The sequence below is a fragment of the Diceros bicornis genome, chromosome 20 (assembly GCF_020826845.1).
Source record: "Diceros bicornis minor isolate mBicDic1 chromosome 20, mDicBic1.mat.cur, whole genome shotgun sequence".
Lineage (NCBI taxonomy): Eukaryota > Metazoa > Chordata > Mammalia > Perissodactyla > Rhinocerotidae > Diceros > Diceros bicornis.
The window spans coordinates 36,914,921-36,931,665 of record NC_080759.1 but is presented as its reverse complement, the minus strand read 5'-3'; the positions used below and the strand labels follow the sequence as shown (position 1 = coordinate 36,931,665).

At 39.3% G+C, this 16,745-nt stretch overlaps 1 protein-coding gene across 2 annotated transcripts in view; it reads left to right on the top strand.

The window, feature by feature from the left end:
• The first annotated feature begins 1,341 nt into the window (after positions 1–1,341).
• Positions 1,342–16,745, top strand: part of CDH6 (cadherin 6) — a 126,097-nt gene continuing 110,693 nt past the window's right edge. For both annotated transcript variants that reach the window (XM_058564299.1, XM_058564298.1), the window contains exon 1: positions 1,342–1,448. The gene's annotated coding sequence lies outside the window, so the exon portion shown is untranslated. The remainder of the gene's footprint in view (positions 1,449–16,745) is intronic.

Genomic DNA, 16,745 nt, shown 5'->3' with positions numbered 1-16,745 from the left:
ACATCTGTGCTACAACCATTCCACACACACTTCTTTGAAGGAGTGATTGCCTAGAGGAAATACTTTGATTTTGGCTTTATTTAAATGCCTGAACTTCTATTGGGGAAACAAAAGATTTTCTAGCAAGAGCTCAGTTGGGAAGGAGACCAACCTCCAACCAGTTTAACCACTCAGAGGCCAAAGTAGCCTGGATCTTGGTTTAGAGCACGGTGCAATGGAAATCACCCCGTGAACTTGGAGCATGCACAAACAGCTGGTTTGGGATGCTCCTGACCCCAAGTGCAGTCACTGTGGTAATTAGATTTAATTTTCCTACTCCAACAGTGCCTGGCTCCATCATGTCTACAACTCCTATGTAGAAAACCATTGCTCTCATTTAATGATATTTTGACATGCTTAAGATTTTTGCAGCTTAATTCTCTAATATTAGAAATTACTTTTTTCTAACTGTAAATATAACTATTCAAACTGCTATGTGTACCAGAGTTTAATTTGGGGGTTATCCTACTTCAGGAACTTTCCTGAAAGATCTTAAAACGTTAAGCAAACCTTGAATTTCATTATACACTCCTCTTCTGCAAGTCCTTTGTATCCTGTATTAACTCATTTAGAAAGATGGAATCAGCCATAAGGCATTGACGAACCTGAGGGTCTGGGTTTAGAGTGTTTCTGGAAGCCCAAGGAAGCATGGCTTCATGCTACAACATCCTGGGGTTACTCACTCCGAAAGAGGAACAGAGATCGTAGGGCTATGTAAAAACCTGTCTTCCTGGAAGGAGAGAAGGAAAGACACATCTGAATCTACGTCTGCTTGCGTCTGGAGAACGCCTGTTTGTGTGTAAAGAAAAGCCATGGGTAGTGTTCTCTCTGGAGACTGGGGTTGTTTTATATATGTGCATGTTATGCGTGCTATAACACGAAGCCGGCCAACTGACAGCGCGGCGAGGTACTGTGTCCCTGGGAATTGTAATTGCTCAGTCGGTAAAAAAGAACATCCGACCGTTGCTGGTAATAGCACAAGGTGCATTTTGATAGTATAAAGGAGGGAACAGACGGAGTCACACAAGTTCTGAGTATGTCTTAACCCCCCAAAATGTAAGAGAGGAAAAGAAAGGAGAGCCTGGGGCTGAGGGAGTGTTACAGGGAGCGAATTGCTCAGGACTTCAAACACAGGGAGTCATTCTGTCAAGGGGAGGGGGCGGGCGGGGGCAGGCACTGGGCTTCTCTAACAAAGTCCTCCTCTCTTTGCTCCCTCCCACTTCATTCACTTGCAAATCAGTGTGTGCCCACAAGAGCCAGCTCTCCCGAGCCCGTAACCTTCCCATCCCGAGAGCGGCAGTCCAGCCGCGGCAGCAAGAACGGCAGAGCGGGCGAGCGCGGCGGCGGCGGAGGCAGGAGCAGCCCGGGCGGGTCGCAGGGTCTCCCCGGGCGCAGGAAGGCGAGCAGAGGTGGGTTCGGTCTCTGTTGGCTGTGGTTGTGGCTGTGCATGCCTTTTCCTTTTTGTAATTCGGTAGCATTGATGGAAGCCAATCAGAGGGAGAGCCCTCTCTGCCCGATGGGTGCCGCACGCTGGAGTTGGGAGGGATGCTCAGCCTGTGAGCCTGGGTCTGGGCGGGCGCGCGGGTCCGGCTGCGCGGGCGGCGCTGCTGCCGCTGCCCAGGACCGGCGCCGCTTTCCGGGGAGCCTGGGCGCCGCTCCTCCGCCTTCTGGTAAGACCGATCCGCTGTGGGGCTGGGTGGGGGCATATGTAACCGGGCCGCGGAGGAAGAACCCGCTGCCTTTCTCTCTGCCGGCAGAGGCTGCCAGGGGAGCTCCGGCATTTGCAAAGTTGGCTGGTCAATTCCAAGGGCGCTGGTGCGTGCAGGACCCGCGGAGCCGTTTCGGGCTTGATTTATTTCCACCTGCGCACATCACAAGGGTCTGTGCGGGGACTGCTCTGGCTGAGTTACATTTCTTGGCTTTGGGGGTAAAGCAGAAAATCAGGTAGCTTGAAAACTCCTAAATGCTCCCACTAAAGAAAACTTAAGCTAAAAAGATGATCTGGCTCAGAGAAGGAGCTCAAGAAAACTGTTAGCTTGCACGTTCGGGGCATCGCCGGCCGGCTCACATAGGACAGAAATGCTTAGGTTGCAAGGAAAGTCCAACATTGGACTCCGAAAATGGAGCACACTGTCCAGGGAAAAGTCATGTGGAAGATGCAGCTCGCTCGTGCTCATCCACGGCTGGCCAGGCACAAATCTGGGGGATAACGCCTCCCCAGGACTGGCTGGAGAGCAGATCGAGTGCGCCTGGTGTTAGGTGTCCGATGCAGGAAAAGTGGAGCCCCCAATGCGTTAATCCTGGAATTTAATAACAAGGGACGTTGCAATGTTGTGTACTGCAGCAGTTGCAGAGTGGAATTACTTCTTCTGTAGTTAGATATTCTTCTGCCAAGAGTTATCAGAGATCTCGAGATGGGAGATGCTGGAGGGTCGGCGTGGTGCTGAGAAGCGTTGTCACCGCTGCAATAAAATCCATATTTTATGGGGTGTTATATGCACGTCCCTGTTAGTGCAAGGCGCTGTTCACCCGAGTTAACTCCTAAGAACATTCAAGTACCAAAAAGTTTAATCATCTGGAATAGCCACACATTTCTCTCTCCCTCTCCCTCTTTTTTTTTTTTTGTAAAGACATATTAAGTATGATATTCACACTATAGAGGTGTATCAGCCGGTGTCTCAACCAGTCTTTACTTTCACTTACTGAAGCACATAATGTGGGAAAGAAGAGGTTTTTCCTGCAAGAATGTTGTTGGAGTGGCTGGTGTGTACATGTATGGCTGCTCTGGAGGGGTGCACACGCAAAATATGGGCTTTCTGAGTATTTATTACCCAGGAGGTGCAAACTCCTCCCGGTATTGGAAAAGGAACACAGGGATATATCTAGTTAATGCACAACTCTTCTAAGAATGAATAACAAATAAGCTTATACAAACGGTGGCCAAGGCTTGCTTATTTCCTTTCTTTTCTTGCTGACGCCTTTACTTGAAAAGGAAAACCTTTAGGATTCTACTTTAGAAGAAAAAAAAATCTCTCCCAGTGTAGCTCTACCATCATCTTTTGTGCAATAGCACTTGTACCGCTCTGTGTTTGCTATTTTAGAGAGCCGGAAAACAAGCTGTGTGGAGAAAAGGGATATGATCAAGCAGATGTCTTCATTATGTCATAAGGAGGAGGGCAAAGTTTATGCCAGAGGCCAGATTTTCAATGCAGAGCTTCAAAAGTTAAAAGAAATCCAACAATTTAGAGGAAAATACAATCACACAGGATTGTATCTCACCCCCTTTTGCTCTTTGGTGTGTTCTAATTCAAAAGGTATTGGGGGAAAATAAAAGGCCGATCTTTTCCTACCTATTTTGATGGTTCATGGCACACTTTCAAAGCAGAGGAAGTATTCAATTTCTTCAGAAACACATGAGATGCAGCGGCACATCTTTGAAGGAAAATGGCTATGGTTTAGTTCTACTGTACTTGTCTACAATTATCTTTTGCTGCCATTATAAGTTAAGTGACAGACTGGTGTGTCTATAGGGACTTTTAGTCCCTTTACTATCTGGCTTTTACATCAATTTATTGCAATTACATTTCTTAATGCTAACTCTGCAAAGAAAATATATAGAAACAAAATCATTTTCTACCAAGGTGCCTACTATCAGAAAACGTGTACCTTACCTCCCACCCACCACTTCCATCAGCTTTGCAAGTAAACACTTACTCTGAGGCACTCTTCCTTTATAAGAAAAAATCTATCCTGCAAAATATATTCTGAGATACTTGAAACAGCTGAAATGTCTAGAAAGCACAACTATAGTTCCAGGGCATCAAATGACACTTCCTATTGCAAATGTATCAGTAAGCTGGAACAAGTTCTGAATATCTAATTACGACTAATTGAATTATTGTCCCACATAGGGATTTTAAAAAAGAGATAAAATATGACAAACATTCTGAATAAAGCTATGTATCCTCCTAAGGAATTGAAACGTGTGGTCCCCCCTTCTGGCTCTTATTTGCTTTGCAGTCATGAATGCCAACTTACTAAGGCCGCTTCCTTTGAACTATCAAAACTTTTTTTAGTTGGAGGGGACCTCTAGTGGGTCACTCCACGCATTTCTCCCTGTAGTTTGCATCATGGATTTTGTTATCTAAGATAATAAGAGCATAACAGCTTTTTCTATGTAGATCATTCTCCAGGCCTTAGCTGGACATTTATGCCAGGTCAAAATCATTATTATTGCTATCATTTGTGTAGTTCCTCTAAATCAAGGAAGCCAAGAATATATGCAGTTTTCTGAGTATCTAGGCTTTTGGTAACTAGGCTTTTGGTAACTTTTCTATGATTCCATGATTCCAAATCACCATCATCATTATAATATAGATTTTCCTTATTTCTGACTTGCCAAGACTGTACTTTTTTCATTCTAATTTACCCAAAATAATAATAATGGCCTTATAGCTATGACTCAAAAAGTTCTACATGAAGAACCCCCACCACTAAAGAAATATTTGCAGAAAAAATTTTAGTTACCCTTTCAGACATCCATGAACATTCACAAGTTTGATTGAACTAAAGACATCTAATTTAAAGACGTCCTCATTCAAATCAGCATATATTAAAAGTCCAAAAGATGTTTAGATGCATGTGTCACCCTTATTCTGGGAGGTGTTTTTATTTCTCTCTTTGATGTATCACAACACATTTTAGGTAACCTACTCCTTAAAAAACTCTGCTGGAACTTAAAGTAAGATAAGTTCTGTGGGGGTGAATCAGCCTCTTCTGCCGACAGTCTGCAGGTTTCAACTTCCAATTTAAAAAGCTGTTCTAAAGTTTGAAATGTGTTCCAAATGAGATAACATCCGGCAGAAGCCAGTTGCCTGGTGCTGCCTGCTTAGTCACGACAGCCCATTCTTTGGGGTCGATCAGAATTAGGGTCTTGCTTATAAAAATACCGAGCAGTGACTCAGCCTGAATTGCATTTTTAATAGTGTCTCAGCCTAGCTAGTGTCTACCGAGCTTACCTTATTCGCTTCACAAAAAGGTGAAAACGTAGATAATCAAAGCTCCTCTGGTTTAATGTTTCTGAATAATGATTCTAAACACAAAGACTCAAGAACATCATGCTAATAGGGAAATTGCTGAAAGAAGAAAATTAGAACTCACACACACGCACACACACACAACACCCAGTTGTGACACTGCTCCAATAATATTGGAGAAGAAATATCAAAATATAGGGCCTGAGTTGATCTTTTTTCTCTTTCTTTTCATTTCTTTTTTTTTCTCCTTTGGAATTTTTATTTTATTTTGAAGACAGATGAGAGGTTGAGGCACTTTCCTGGATCTAAATAGCAATATTTTTGTTTTGAGCTTTCCTCTTATGAAGATTAACTGGCCTACATTTGTAAAAGTTTCAATTCCTAAGGAACGCTCCCTTTTTTAAAGCAGTCCCATGAGAAACTTCAGCTTATCCCTAAGTAACTAGAGAGCCAAATGTATATAGTCTTTGTAATCCCATCACTCACAAAGTAGGAAGATAAGGTAAGAGGGGAAAAGTACAAATAACCCTTCAAAAAGATGGTGTACCTTCATTTACTACAAAAGTAAAATGGAGTAAAGCTCTTTAAGCCAAAATGGTTGGGTCAGAGAGGACCAGATACAGCCAACATTCTAGCTGTTCCAGACTAGACTATCCAGGAAATTTTTAACTCTTCCACCAAAGAAAACTTACTGAAGGATGAATGTCCTGAGCACACGCGCATAATGTAGAGGAGACGCATATGCAGAGGGTGCTGTGTCCCCCATCCCTGCAGATTATTAGAGATTATTTTACCTTGTTTCATCTGTTTAATATCTTTACACTAATGCTGCTGGGTGCTCATTTCCTCTATTAATCAGATCAATTTGCTGAGATTTATAGGTGGAAGAGTTTAATTAAAGCCAAATGCTACTATTAAATTTGATGTGCAATATACACGGGTAGCATGGGTCCCAAGCTTTTCCTACAATATGCAGGAAGAGACCAACTTCAAAGAAGATGAAGAATATAAAGCCACCACAGGGTACGATTTATCTTCATATTTCATCATGTGAAAGAGTACTAGTTTTGTCTTTCTGTATTTCCTAAATTTCCCAAAGATGTTCAAGAGACCTAATCAGTTATGGGAACGGAAAATAGCAAGAAAAAATTAAATGGAGGGGGCATCCAAGTGAGTAAAATGAAAAGAGATGAGGAGGTGAATTTTTACGTAAGAAGGAAACATAAGAATAGAACTAGAATCAAAATTGCCATTTTTACAGAGGGTGCATTTTCCACTTTATAAATACTGCTGCTATTAAATACAACTTTATAAACGCAATTGCATCATTAACATATTTCTAAACACACTTCTCTACCATGGAATGAAAACTTGAAAATTTTCCTTAAAAAAAATCTCCATCTTCAGGAAATGATCCTGAATGGATCATAAAATAACCAGAGGAGTATGTTTTTAAAAAAGTGACCTGAACTCTCATGAGAATCAAAGAAAGAGGTTTTCTTAGTGCTTTAAAGAATATTGACTCTTTTCCTTCTATTGTCTTTATTGTCCTGCAAGCTAAATAGATATACTGTGTGTCCTGCTCACACCTGCAACCCAGAGTATACAATAATGATACAGGCCAGATATAAGTCACCTATTTGAATCTCATCTGTGGTATACCATGATGAAAGACTGAAACTAGCAAGACAGCCCACTCCCACCCCCATAGATGCCTGATAACAAATATGGCATATATATATTAATGTAGTATATATAATATGATTAATATATATATATATTCAGCCAAGGTGAAAAGTGCTGAACAATAGGCTCAGAATTTTTATATGCCCAAATAAAAATGATGATGATAAATAATAATAAATTAACTTTTACTAAGCTTTTCTACATGTCACACACTGTTCTAAGTATTTTATGTACATTCTGTATAGTATGATTACACAGTAAGTCAAAAGGAAAATGTCATACTTGTATCCTCTTTATTTTGCCCTTTTTTTTTTGTTCGAATTTCCAGGGAATTTCTGTTTGAGCCAAATACTTAATGAATGTGCTGTTAACAAACACTTGTGATATCTTAGAATTGGAAGTGTGACTCTCTCTGAGAAATACAGAACAGCACAGGGCATGGGAATGATTTGAGTATTTTGACCAGAGCAATGCAGATTTTAAGGCTGAGGAAAATGTTTGTAGGTTATTCATTTTTGAAAAACCTGAAAAACCATTAGCAAGCATGCGTTAGAATTTATAATTGTAGCAAAAAGGATTGCGTGGGCCACTTGAGCATAATAATGGTACTTTTTATAACAGAATACATTTTCTTCTCCTGCCTTCAGAAAGATCCTCATGTTGGAGGGGGTACTTCAGGAAGGTAGCTAAAAATGACAGCTATTCATTTCATTGACACGAGGCATCCCAACCTCACAGCACCCTATGAGGGCATCAGTCCTTTCTGATGCATTAACATTCTCACTATATACATAGCATTTGGGACTGTGGGTAGAGTTGAGTAAAATTATATTTATTTCCATCCTTGTCTGATGGGTAAAAATAATTATTTTCTTCTTTTATGACCACAATTTTATTATCTCATTACCATCACAGTTCAGTATTTGTTCTGAATGATTTCTTTACCAAGTAAAATTTCACCAAAGGAAAAAAAAAAGAGAAAGGAAGGAAGGAAAGAAAGGGAGAGAGGGAGAAAGTAAGAAAGATATCCTCTTAACAATGTGGTAATATTATATATGGTTGACTTTCATGAGCTATTTTCATTAAACTCTATTCTTTCTGTTGCCACCATTCAAAAAGACATGTAGTTAATCCAGCCTTCAAGGACAGTTTAATAATTAGAAATATAATCAGAGAATGTGAGATACAGAAGCTTAGAGATGACTTTACCCAGCACCCGTCGTTTACATTTGAGATAACTGATGACCAGAGAGATAAGTGACTTGTCCGTGGATATACTAAACTAATTTTATTCTTTCCTCTCTCTCTCTTCTGTAACTTAACTTCTGAGTGTAATTGCTTTTTATTGTCTCCACTTAATTCTGGCATTAAAAATTAAAGAGGAAATTTAAATCTACTATATTGTTATTTGTAAATATGCTGCAAAGGAGCAGACAAGGAAACTTACGGAGAAAATAAAGATTTAGGCTTCTTTAGGAATTTCATGTGTTTTACCATTTTTGTAAAGCTCCTCTTGGAAAGAAGAATTAAAATTTTCCTTCAAAATTTTGACCACTACTTGGAGGACACGTGATAAAATCTAGGTTTTTGTTTTATTTGAAATGGCTTGACGGCAGTTTTGAGCGAGCTCTATCAAAATCAGTGATTCTCCAGGCTAACCAAAGTCAAGTGTCCATCTTTGAAAAAAAGTTTACTGGACAGTGGTCAGATATGGAAAATGATGACAACCTATTACGTCTTTCATAAATCTCAATTTATTCAATTTAAAGGACTCAGACAGTGACCTTTCCACTTCTTTGGAGGTAAAATGTCAATTCTTTCGAGAAAGTGTATAGATAGATTGTTATTTTTTTCCCTTGGAAAAATTAAAATCTGGCAAGCAACCCAATGTCAACCTCCCCTCTTTAAAAAAAAAAAACTGTTAATGTTCCATGAAATCCAAAAGTCTGAGGACCACTGGGTTAGATAATGAATAACATCATGTTGAAAAATGATTGACCCAGTTCTCTTCCTTCTTATTTGGATGAATAAAAAGTAAAGGGGAATTATAATGATATTTAAAATGGCCAAAAAGATAAACTATGCAGAAGTCATTCAATCAAAAAGTATCCTTGGATCCCTTAATTAAACTTTATACAGGTTAATACTAAGGTTTGGAATACTAATACAATCTTTGACTATATTAACAGGTCTTCTAAAAGTGTGCTTTGCCAAGCTCATGTGTTGTAAACAATGAATTTGCCTACTTGATTATATAGTATATTATTCACTGGAAAACAAAACTTTTAAATTTATATCTAATTTGATAAGTTAACGAAAACCCAGCTCAATTTAACCATATACATTATAAAAAGGGTGTCTTTTTTTTTTCCTAAAAGTAAACTTTATATAATTCTAGACAAATTTTCTAAGGTGTTGATTTGTATTATAAGGCATGCATTTTTACTTCAAAAAGCAATTGCCTTCTAGCATACAGTATAGATTTCAGTCATGAGAATGAGCTTATCATATTTTTAGCCGCAAAGCTTAAACCTCCTTTGCAGGATTAAAAAAAGAGTTTCATTAATCTACTATCATTCATTTTACAAAATGTTTGAAACTGCTCAATTTCACATTCAACTAAAATATTCTAGCTCTCCTTAGCAACAGGTTCTAATTTAACACAGATCAAAACTATGTGGTCAGACTAGATAATCACCAATGCAAAATGATAAAATCCACCAAGACCGTGCTATTTTTGCTGAATCCTAATTTGAACCAATTTGAGGCACTGCATCTCCCAGCAATTATTCTCATATTAAACTGCTTGTTTAAAAGTATCTACTTGGGATTTTGTCAGTGTTTCATAAAGAATTAATTCTATGAGGGAGGCCTTGTGATAAATATCAGTGCTACAGTTTCATTCTCTTTCTGACTCATATCTGCCTTTTTATCAAAAAAAGAGTTGTCTGGGGTCAGATCTTAATTAAGTACAGCAGAGGGACCGGCCCAGTGGCATAGCAGTTGAGTTCATGTGCTCTGGTGGCCTGGGGTTCACAGGTTCAGATCCTGGGCGTAGACCTATGCACTGCTCGTCAAGCCATGCTAAGGCGGCGTCCCACATAGAGCAACTAGAAGGATGTGCAACTATGACATACAACTATCTACTGGGGCTTTGGGGAGAAAAAAGGAAAAAAGGAGGAAGATTGGCAACAGATGTTAGCTCAGGGCCAATCTTTCTCAAAAAAAAAAAAGAAAGAAAGAAAGCAGAATGATGGGGTCACTTACTGGTTAGTGTTGTCAAGAGGAGGTGGTCCCAAACCTCCAGATCCAGAAAGTACCAGCTCTGTAGTAATTTTTGCATTCAGACGAAGTGTATTTACCTACAGGTAAACTGCCTCCGAAATAAGTATAGGCATGCCAAATACAGGTCCCATATTTTAAAATTTTGTCTCACAAAACTTTCTTTTCTTCCTCAAGTTTGCATTTAATTCTCAGATGCCACATTCCAAAATATCTTTCCAAATAGCATCATGGTTTGTTTTTCTTAAAAACTCTCCCCCCTTGAATTTAAATGTGTATGTACTTACTGTTCTAAAAAGCAGTGAAATTAAAGAGATGACCACAAAAGAGAGAAGGACGCTACGTGTCTAGCGATCATGTGAATAACTGCTTTCTCACCAAAGAGGTCACTAAATAGGACAGTTACTTTATATAAAATATGAAGTTGAAAGCTACATAAGAGTAAAATGCTCTCAAGTGACTGAGTTTAATGTAATGTAATGAAAGATTTTTATGTAGTGGACGGAGAGAGGACAAATTATTGAAACCCTATGCTGGATGAATTGGTCACTAAAGAACAAGAAGTTTGGGGGCCGGCCCGGTGGTGCAAGCAGTTAGGTGCGCGCGCTCTGCTGCGGCGGCCCAGGGTTCCCCGGTTCGGATCCCGGGCGCGCACCCACACACCGCTTGTCAAGCCATGCTGTGGTGGCGCCCCATATAAAGTGGAGGAAGATGGGCACGGATGTTAGCCCAGGGCCAGTCTTCCTCAGCAAAAAACAGAGGAGGATTGGCAGATGTTCACTCAGGGCTGATCTTCCTCACCAAAAAAAAAAAAAAAAGAACAAGAAGTTTGCTTTGCACCTTGGATGTTCTGAAGATTAACAGAGCATATGTTTGCCCACAATTTGTCCCCAAATTAAAATGGATTTTTTTTTTTTTTTTTTTTTGTGAGGAGATCAGCCCTGAGCTAACATCCGCCAATCCTCCTCTTTTTTTTGCTGAGGAAGACGGCCCTGGGCTAACATCAGTGCCCATCTTCCTCCACTTTATATGGGACGCCGCCACAGCATGGCTTACCAAGCAGTGCGTCGGTGCGCGCCCGGGATCCGAACCAGAGAACCCCGGGCCGCCGCAGCGGAGCGCGCGCACTTAACTGCTTGCGCCACCGGGCCAGTCCCCAAAATGGATTTTTGAATGGTTTGTTTTTTTTTTTTTCTTTTTTTTCTCTATATGACAATCTTTTCATCATGGCTGGTGAGAGACATGATTCACAGAAAACGAGAGCCCAACTTGCCCTGTTTTGTAATGAAGAAACATGCACTAATACCCATGATGTTATGAAGAAAGATCTTGAAGCAAGTAGTGACATCTGGGTGGCGTGTTACACTCAACAATTCAAAGCAGCAGCCACAAGCCTCCGACTCAGAAGAGGCTGCGCTCGCCAAACAGTTTCCAATTTAGGTTTTACCCACTTGACCAGTGCTCCTATGAATGATATTCAGCCAAGACTTTTGGAAAATTCCTTTTTTTGATTCCCTGCGCAGCAAAAGCCCACCTGACACAAATGTAAGATGCCTTATGGAATAGATAAATCTAGGTTGGAAAGAAAGGAGAAAATGGTTTTAAAGTATCACTTCTTCATCTCAAGATCACAGTCTTAAGATGAAGGTGTGACCAGCAAATGAAAGCATATACGGAGGGCTCCCTAAATGCTTGCTGCGTGAAGTTCTTCTCATACAAGCTGCAGACGAGTCTCTTGAATAAATATTTTTCCCATTTATTTCCTGTTCAAGTTCATTCACAGTAGTGAAAAAATAGAACTTTTCTATCCCATGCTAATAATTGGCAATAATTCTGACTCCTTTAAAAGGAGACAATTTTAGGGCCGGCTCCGTGGCTTGGCGGTTAAGTGCATGCGCTCTGATGCTGGCGGCCCAGGTTCGGATCCCGGGCGCGCCCCAGGGCACCACTTCTCCGACCAACCCGAGGCCGAGTCCCACGTACAGCAACTGGAAGGATGTGAACCTATGACATACAACTATCTACTGGGGTAGCTTTGGGGGGAAAAAAATGAATAAATAAATAAAATCTTTAAAAAAAAAAAGGAGACAATTTCAAAGGAAACCCTATCAATGGTGTCCTGCAAGCTAGAGGTACTAAGTATGTAAATAGAGTTGCCTAGCTTTCAAAATCGGGCCACCAGACCTCTTCTTCCTCCAGGCGGACTTTTTATTAAACTTGGTATTAAACAACGTTGCCTGGAGCCTGATTAACAATTTATGCCTTCCTAAGCAGATTAGCAGGAGTCTGGCATTTTGATTTTTTAATTCCTAATTTGTGTTTGGAAACAGGATGTACCTCTGAGCTTACACGTTCAATATATTTTATTTTTCAGAATTCAAACCTAAACTAAATATTGTTGTTTCTGATGTTATTTTTTTTCTTTTAAGGTTTTAATATCCTTGTGTGTTACTATGTATTTTCTGTGATAAATAAAGCAATTGCTTTTTTGCTAAGGAAGTGACTTTTTTCACCTCTCATTCAAATAATCCTGTATGTTCTTTTTAAGATATTTTGAATCTGCTACTTGAGCAAAAATAAGAAAGATTATTGGGAAAACTGAGTAGAATAATAATAAAGCTAACACAGAGAGCACTTACAATATTTCAGGCACTATTCAAGTGTCTTACATGAAATTAACATTCACAACAATGCTCTGAACAATACTGTCAACCTTCCTGATTTTAAAGACAAAACTGGGAAACAGTACAGTTAAGCAACTTGCCCAAGGTCACACAGCTAGTACTTGTCAGAGCTAAAATTAAACCCTAGCAGTCTTGATAGCCCATGCTCTTAACTGTTAAACTCTTGTGCCTTTTATGCTTAGTATATATATATGTATATACACACATATAAATATACTTAGATAGATGATAGATTGATTGATTCAAATGTATGTATCTCAAATCCAAAAATAATGTCAAAGGTGTAGTGATATACAATATATACAATATACATAACATCCACACATTTCTCAGGACTCAGAAATATAACTAGAAAGAAAGCACTTCTTTCCTTTTGATGCCTCAATGAGTTCATCAGTATATTCTCATAACAAGTTAGATCAATTAATGACAGTCCAAAGCAGCAGATATCAGCCTTACAAAAGCCTTTTAGTTTTAGGCCTGGCTCTTCACTTTAGTTTGAGTCATTCTTGCAATCATTTACTGTTGGTCCCAAGGGGAACCTGGCAAGAATGTTCAGAAAGTTCAGATTCATTGTTCATTAATTTATTCATCCTATAATATTTATTGAGTCCTCCTGTGCCCAATGCAAGAGACACACTGGGTGACAAGACAAACATACACTAGCAATTTGGGGAAAATAGTTAGATTCTTTCCTCATACTCTATACAAGATCGAGTCCCAACGGACGGAAGATTTATGAGTACAAAACAAAACTGTGACTTTACTAACCAACAATTAGATAGATATTTATTTATAACCTTGGGATAGTAACGTACTTCCTAAACATGAAGCCAGAACTTGAAAACAAAGTGAAGGAAGATGGCATCTCTAGAATGCATGCTCTGTTAATAATAGGCCAATAGTACCAGCTTTGTATATAATGAATAGGACATTCAGAGCTGATTATATTTTGTCTTCTCCCCATACTTACATCTTACAAAAATGCAGGAATTAGCCTTTAGTTTCAGGTTACATTATGATTCGTAGGGTTTCTATTCATTTCCAGGTTTGGCTTTTGACCTCTTGCCCCAGCTTAGAAAGAACTACCACATCCGTCTTCACTACCAAAGCTTATATGAGTTTTATTTTTGATAGTGTGCCTCAGAATATTTTTCATGGTGTTTCTTTCACTAATCTCTACAATTTCCCCCAATGAGTTTGCCATACAGCATAAAGCTTTACATATACTGATCAGTAGAAATACATTTCAGCAAGATATCATTTTACACAAGAAAACTAGCTGACATTTAAGATTTAGGTGATGGGATTTCAATTCAATTCAATAAACATTTAATGAACACTTTTGTGCAAGACATTGGGATGGGTGCCATGGATAACACGATGCTTTGACATGGTTCCAACATGTATTTAATATTAAAAATGACTGTTAAAAACGGCCATTTTAGAAACTTATTTGATAAATAGATAGATGGTCTGTCAGGATTGAGATTAGGATCTACCATTGCTAAATCTAGAGTTTAATGTGTTGACACCCAAAATCAGTACTAATATTCAGCTGATATGCACTGGATGAGCTGTCCTGTTTGCTTACCTCTGATGTCCCCACTCATCCTCACCTGGCCAAATCTTATTGGATCTTCAGGGAAAAGGTCAAGAATCTGTTTCTCCAGGAAACTTTCCCTGACCTCCACTCACCTGTTCTGCTCTCTGCTTAGATTTCTCACTGCATGATCCTGTAATTGTCTTTACTTAGCCTCACTGCGACTGTAAACACATCTTTCCAAAAGTCTCTACCTGATTGTCTAGGTCTCACCTATCACACTGGACGCATCCGTAGAACAAGGCCTCCAAGTCTTACTCTCACCACTAAGGCCCAGCACTTATTTTTGACATGTGGCAAGAACACATTAGACTTTGTTGAAAGAAGAAATGGAGAGTGTTCATTTTAAAATTCTGGACTACATTTATATGCTTTTACATTATTCATGTTGGGCGTTAGTTTTCTTTTCTTGTAATCTGATTTCCTTTGGACACATTGTGGGAATACACTTAAGAAGCAAGAGAGTCCATGCTAGCCTCCTAGACTGTCCAGACCAAAATGGTACACCCCACAGAAGGGTGATATCCACAGGACGACTTCGTTGCCTTTGGCCAAATGTCTGAAATAGGGTTACAGACCATATAACTGGTGAGTCTCCTAATACAATATTTCAGTTTTTTATTTGGGATGTTTTCTTATCTAAAAGTTGACATTTCTTTGGTCACTCTACCCTACGGCATAGAATTGTTTACAGTTTTTATTTATGTGTTCGGATTGAACACTGTGGCTATATATTTTCTCTCTTTGGTGTAGGCTGGTATGATAAACTTTGGTTATCTTTTGGTTTATTATCCACCCAAAGTAGTACATCAAACTGAATCTACAAAACAATCTATAGAACACACTTATGTATATGTTTTATGAGTAAAATCATTTTTCCCTTAAATTCATATCCTGGAAATGTTTCTTGAGGTTCTACAGGAAGTCTGATACTAAATTCTACGTGCCTTGTTATAACCTTGAACATGGTTGTACAAAATAGATTGAATTCAATTCAACTGATTATGTAGTCCTGTTTCATTCCTTAAGAGGCCATCAATGCATGAACTAGGATCTTCATGAATACTGTTTGACTATGAAACGTGCAGCTCAGCCCAGCTCTATCTGAGCACGCCAAATGTTTTGTAAGGTCGTAAGATGAAGTGAAAGAGGTTTGGATGATGTTCTCTATACTTCCCTATTTAATGTGATATCCATCAGCCTGAAGTTGAAGGTACACAGAGAATGTTCAACTTACCCATCAGTAGAATAGAAATTAGTTTGTTTTATGCCGGTGGATTTCCTAGACTAGAATGAGTACCGTGGTACATTCTGGCTAATTTTTCTATTACGTCTCACCACTATAAGAAATTGTAACTTCCAAGGTAAAGGGGTAGAAACAGTGGGCTCAGAAAAATTAGAAAAGTGATGCCAACATTGTTTTCTGACTCTGCACCATTCCCTTGATTAACATTTTGAATCAGTAACATCTAACATTAATGTAAGTAATCTAAACTGTGTAGGGACAGTCCTCTCCCACACTTCGCATCCTCAACTTTAGAATGCTAAGTAGAGAATTAAAGGATTTTCAGGAATGATTAAGCTAGTGGGGGTAGAGGGGAAGCCAATAAGTAAGCCTATTAATGCTGGAAAGGCGATCAGAAAAGCGAGCCACAGTGATTCATGTTCAGCATCCTAAGGATCTGATTACTTCTTATTCTTCTCACTAAGTGTTTTCGGTGGGTGTATTAGGATGCTCTGGGCTATGGATAGGAGAAAATCCCATTTTAAACTGGATTAAGAAATAAATAAAATATTTTACGTAAGAGACAGTTCATAGGAAAGCAGGCTCCAAGTGATCCACAGATAAGTGGTATGATCAAAAATTCAGGATCTTTCTGTTTCTCCTTCCTGGCATCTTCAGCATCAAAGCCATTCAACCAGTGATTTCCCTCAGACTTGAAGATGGTTGTCACCGGCAACTGGGGCTACATACTTTCTTATTCTTGTCTAGCAGAAGAGAGAGAAAAATCTCTCTCACAATCAAGGATTAAGGGTAGTGCCCTTCAGTCCAATTGAGCCAGCTCAGGTCATGGGACAACTCTTAATACATTATTAATTGCTGGGAAATCCTGTGTGCTAATTGGCTTTTTAGACTAAAAATCCATTTTTGGGATCGGCTTGCCTTGATTCGTGTGTGTGTGTGTGTGTTTGAAGGAGGGAAGATACCTGAACAAAACTGGGACTCTATCAGGAAGAAAGAAGATGAGAAACAGATGCTTAGTAGTCAGCTAACACTGTCTACTACAATTGAGTCATTTGAATCAGCATTGCTCTAAGTGAAAAATCTAAGTATTACATAAGTGAGGGATTCAACAGGATTCAGTTTAACAAACTACAGCTTTAGAGGTAATACACAACAAGACCAAAACCCAC